Below are 6,000 nucleotides of genomic sequence, written 5' to 3'. Positions count from 1 at the left end.
TTGTGGGTGTAAATGGGGTCAGGTCATGTCTCCTTGTTCTTGAACAATCTGAATCCCATCAGGTCCGTAGTGATGAGCATGCTCACTGTAAAAAACGTACCACAACTGAATACCACTAACACCGAGGTTAGACTTCTGCTTTGTTGGGACAGCTCAGCAGAAATGGCTTTATGCTCTAGACGCTGTTAAAACTCACAACACAGAGACTCTCAACAGAAGGAGAGATTAATTGCAAACTTGAGTGTTGTTGGTTATTCAACCTATGCTCTGCAAAAAACTTGTCTAACCTGTATCTCTGATTTATATTCACATGTGATCGCTTTAACATCTGACCAGAGTGCAGAAATGGAAAACTGGCTTTTGATGTTTCAGATAAATTGCCATCGATGTGCACCTCTCTGGTAAACAAACAAACAAAAACATTTCTGTTCATTACTGGAGCAACTGGTCGGTGATGTTGTACCACCTTACTCTACATGGACCTTGCCATACGCATCCCAACAAAATCAATAACCTGTTAACATTCATCAGCCTCAAACCTGTTTATGTTTTATATACACTCGTAGATAAACATCCAAATATGAATAATGTTAAAAAACACCAGTCACGGTCAACTCAGAGACCCTGAAACTACATTTTTAAACAGCTTCTGACTTCAGCAGAACACTGTTTATTTCTGAAAATGGACTGTAATTATATAGTTTAGCTGTTTCTAGGTTTCTGACCCCTTCAAGCATTTTTACACTAAATGTCACATTCACCGTTTCACACAATGTTCATGCACTGCGGATAGAGGATTCATTATACAAAGTGCCCAGTAGCATCAACTGATACCATTCATACACACTCACACTCCACCAGCTATGCCACTAGCAGCAGTTTGGGGTTCAGCATCTTGCCAGAGGACCCTTCAACATGTGGACTCCCAGAGCTGGTGTCGAACCAGGAACCTACCATTGAGAGATTACATGCTCAACCACTGAGCTACAGTCGCCCACTGAAACCAATGGCTGGGTGTGCCATACAGTTTCAATCATCTGTGTTAATAGAATATTAATAGAGTAATAGAGCAGACACACCCTCTTCTGTTGTCTCCAGGTCTGATCACAGATAAGTCATCTTATGTGAATCGACCATTAGATTTAAGGATGTTTTCTGTTAAACACTGTCTGGATGACTTCATGTATTCAAAGCACCTCAGATCATTATGCAGAGTTGTGTCACAGTTGTGTGTCTCTGTTGTTGTTACTGCTGTGTGTAGCTTTGTTCCTTCACTGAGGTGTTGCACACCATCACGGTTGATCCCATTAATCTTCCTGAGTGCCGTAATAAATGCAGCCTTGCCGGTCTCTGCTGTTTGATGTTTAAGTAATTAGCAGGAGAATTCACCCTAAGTTCATGAGGCTCATTAGAATCATGATATCGAGTACGTAGGAACCGATGCATTTCAGGTTTCATGAGTGCTGACACTTGGCATTTGGTCCGAGCGACACATTCGGGTTCCGCGGGGAGTTCAGGTGTTTCAGGGGAGCCTGTGTGGTCAGCCCAGTGCAGAAATGGCTCCAGGCTTTTGTCACACGCTGATCTGTTGTCGAAAGTGGGAACTTGCAGAGGTGGGAAGGTGACAACCATTGTGACTGGGTTCAAATCCAGAGTTTCAGCATGAATTAATGCCACTGTGCTGGAGGGAATATAATATAAATGGTTTTCATAAAGGCTGAAAAGGTCATGGCACAAAAAATAGAACAACTGTGTGAGGTTGATACAAGAGTGGTCATTCCCTCAAAGACAAAGCACTTAAATGCAGTGTGATCGTACAGATAGTAAATATAATTCTATTGGCACATTTGAAATGAGTCTTGTGTAACTCAGAGGGCTTAAAGGTCCCAGGAAATGAAAAATGTCATGCCTGTAGAAGCACCCTGTGGCCCTGGGTGTTTTGTTCTGCTGTCCAACACATGTCAAAAAAACCAACTGATGCCGTTGCCATGAAGACCGTTCTTTCTTGCACTTATGCACAATTGGTCATGTATAGACCCTCCCACATGTAAAATGTGATTAATATTTCTGAGTTGAAAAAAAAATGCTCCTTACATCTACCTTCACCGTAAGGAAAAATAGTATCGCATTGGAGCGTGTTCAAATTAATTCCTGCAAAGTTGCTTTTAGTCTTACTTAGATTTATTTGTATTTTTGGTTACACATTTAAAAGTCCACATTGTTACATTTCTGTGCCCTACATATTTTATCCTGTAATAAATTCAATGGTCTGAGCACAGCACCATCCTGCACAGAGGCTGAGCTTGTGATCTTTAAGCAGTGTTAAGCTCAGTATCCACACATTACTAACATTCTCATGTGGGAGCTGCCCAAGAGAAGCAGTGTTTCCTTGTGTCTACTTTAGACCAATTAGCAGCTCCACTGGAGCAGTTAGGGATGATGATAGTTTGCTCAAGGGCACTATGACAGTTGTCACTGTGGATGGGGAGAGCATGTATCTCTCTCAGTCATTCATTTATTTTATGTTTTAAACCAGGCAGTGTGGGGAAATCAAATGTGTACCCTTCTCTTGCCTGTAGCGTCCTGCTGCCATCATATTTCCAGTGGAATATTTTGGACATTTGGGGGTAAAGACAAAAATAAGCATGCAAAAAGTCTATCGTTATGCTTCAAGCCAACAAAATCACAAACTTACTGTAGGACATTTCTACCCTTCAGAGAAATGCACTTCTGGCTAACAGCTACAACAAACTCATGTCGTTAAACACTCCCTGTACAGTGAGTACGAATAAAGAAAATGAGCTAAATACCCCCAATTGTATTTTGAACGAGGCTGTTAACATGTTTAATTTTGCTGTAAAAATAGGCGTTTTAATGTGGAGCCTAATGGTTTGAGGGGCTTTTTACTCTCCTGCATTGTCTTCACTTTTCAACTCCAGAGGTTGCTGCTTGGGACAGACTGATGAGTATAGATACTGTATGTAAGCATTAAGTTTGTTTTACCGTATCTGTAAATATTCTGTACATCAACCACAGGTTGCAACAGAACTTCTGAAGTGAATCAACTCATGAAGCTCTTGTGCTATCATAAAGGCTGTATTCTCTTCATTTGAATAGCTCATTTATTTTGTCATTGAAGGATTTGTTTTTGTATTTTTTTCATATGTATTTATTTGAAGCTGTATTTTGAAGGGGCTGATATCACAAAGTCTGCCTCAATATGATTTTGAATCAATTCAGAGGCCCACGATAGATTTCACACAATATGTACCCATTCAACGCACTCAGATACATTTCACCAAAAGAAAGAAAAACTGCAATTTTGATATGTTTTGACAATCTGACACTGACTGCTTGCTGCTAGCATTGTATAAAAGTTCAGGATGACACCCAGGGCAGTGGTAGGAATGTCAAAATAAAAGCATATCTAAGGGATCAATGTACTTTCCATCAATTATATTGTATCATTTTAGTAAGTTGGCCATGTGTTTCATATGTGCATTGTTTCCTGTGAATACAGTACCTCAGGGTGGTCAGAATGGTCAGTAATTTTTTATCTTGGGAGAACATCCATCTATATGAACACAGATCAATAGTCTGACGATATAAATTCAGGCTGGTATAAATAACCAATGTCATATGAGGACATTCTTCACCTGTATAGACAAATATGAAATATATTACTACCTAGAGAGAGAGAGAGAGACAAACTGTTATTTTTTGAGTGCTCCCTGCTCAGTCTGGGTTTTTATCTTTTTTGGTCTCTGAAGTGTTGACCTGAAGTCACCCGCTCAAACGTTACAATCAGACATTCTTGTAAATTTTGTTCCACAGTCGGATGTCATTTTTTGAAGATCAGTCAGGCTTCATGACAACAAGCAGCTTCAGAAGAACAAGGTCATCATTTTATCTCACATGCTCAAACAGTTTATTCTGCACAGAGAAATAAAAACAGTGCTCTACCTTATCACACATCTGCTCAGGCGTTTGTCCCGTTCACAGCCCGCCTAGCACTGCTCCCATACATCCACACACACTCAATATCCCTGCCTTTTATTACAGCTGCTGTTAGACCGGAGCCACGAGGGAGACATGGGAAGAGACCACAAAGCAAAAGTGAGGAACAAATCAGTGTCTGTAAAAAGACAAGTGAGAGGTGTCCGCTGCCTCCACTTGTTCATGTCAGACAGGTAACGACTACAAATTTTTAAAACTGTCATGGAGAGAACAAACATCATTCATGCTCTGCCTTTAAGAGCTCAGCTCCTACGTAATGCTAATATCTGAAGTCAATCAGTGTTCTCTTTCATGATCATCAGTGATTTTTGTTTAAACTTATATTCCAAGTGAAAAGTAATTTCCAAAATTATGAACTTTTTCATCAGCCCACTATAACAGTCTTTTAAAACTCTGACTTTATCAAAGGTGTTCTATCAGTGAAATTCATGGTGTATTTCCTCACGAGAAACTCTTTTTCAGGAGAGTTTCAGAGAGTGAATGGAACAAAACGTCTTTATGTGTCTAATGTCCTGTCATTATAAAGTCACAAGTGCTCTGACCGTCTTGTTAGGCAACATGCTGTGTAACGCTGATCTGTATATAAGCCCCCTGTAGAGCAGGCCCAAACCGAGTGCTGCATTTTCCTTTAATTGCCTTCTCAATTGCAAAAAGAGACTTGCAAATTGAAATCCACACATGCTGGGTACACTCAGCCCTTAACAATACATTTATTTTAAAATTTTAAACATACTTTTACAGCTTACAAAGATATTTGCTTCCAAACTATATTTTCCTCTATGTTTTTCTCCTGTTTGTATTGATTTTGTGACCGATCATCTCTTTGCTGGTTGTGTCCTTTATAAAAGAAGTAGTCTTTTTTTTATTCAAACAGCAGATCCTGCTTTCTTAACACTCTTTCAAAGTGTCACTCACTGAATTTTTGATGTGGAAAATTTGAGCACTGGCTGTTTCTTCAGCATGCTGTATTTGGTCTCATCAGACACCTACCCACTCTCCTCATCTCAGGCTTTGGCATTCCATGTAGGCACGTGGAGAAGCAGAGAGCTCCCAGAACAGAGCCATATCGTCAAATATAACTAACTGCATGCAAATCATGCATTCTCTTTGATGAGAGTGGTCCTGACTGAAGTAAATGATAATATATAGTGAGAAGGTTGTTTTTAAAAACAGGTTAAGCACTGCATGTTATCTCATTAGAATGCTAATGGAGGTGAAATCCTTGACACAGTGTCAACAAGCAGAGGCAAAATTTGCTGGACTCCTTTCTGTTGAGAAAGAATCATAGCTCGTATAGGGTTTTGATCCACCAGTACCTAGTATTTATCACTGCCTGGTAAATAAGTAAGAAGCCCGGTAATAAAAAGACATTCAGAGAGTTAGTGGCCAAACATTCGCCTTGCCTTGGCAGAGGTTTTAACAAATGTCTGACACATTGCTGGTGTTAGACCATGAATATAAACTATGTAATGACCCCCTCCTGCTTTCTGAGGCTGTTTATGGGTCTCACCAGGGCATAAAATGAAAGACTGCTAGTGATTAAACTTCAATAATTTAATCAGGTTACAGGCTAACTTGGTGGTTGGTGAATACAATGCAGAGACTCCTTTAAAGAGGCTATCAGAGGTATTGATCCTCAACTGCTTGCAGATCATACGAGATGGTGTTGATCTGCTTTAAGGAAAATGTGCCATTTTTGTTTCATTTAATCTATAGAAGCATGAGAAAGTACAGGAAACATGTTCAGTCAAAGGCGATGTCTGTAAATGAGTTTGTTTTGTCCAACCAACACCCAAGAGTCACTCAATGTGTGAGCACATCCTTTAGAGTACATCTTATAAGGGAAAGGCAATGGCTTAAATGTATATTACGTGTGGAATATTTGCAAATGATGCATTTCTTTCCCCTCAAAAATGTGAAAAGTAATGTTTTTCTGGATTCACACACGCTCGTCCATAGTAGTGTGCTTCAACCTGATGGCCT

Source organism: Notolabrus celidotus, chromosome 20, assembly GCF_009762535.1.
Source record: "Notolabrus celidotus isolate fNotCel1 chromosome 20, fNotCel1.pri, whole genome shotgun sequence".
In the NCBI taxonomy this organism is placed as follows: Eukaryota; Metazoa; Chordata; class Actinopteri; order Labriformes; family Labridae; genus Notolabrus; species Notolabrus celidotus.
The sequence above is the reverse complement of the archived record's forward strand: the minus strand, read 5'-3'. Positions refer to the sequence as shown.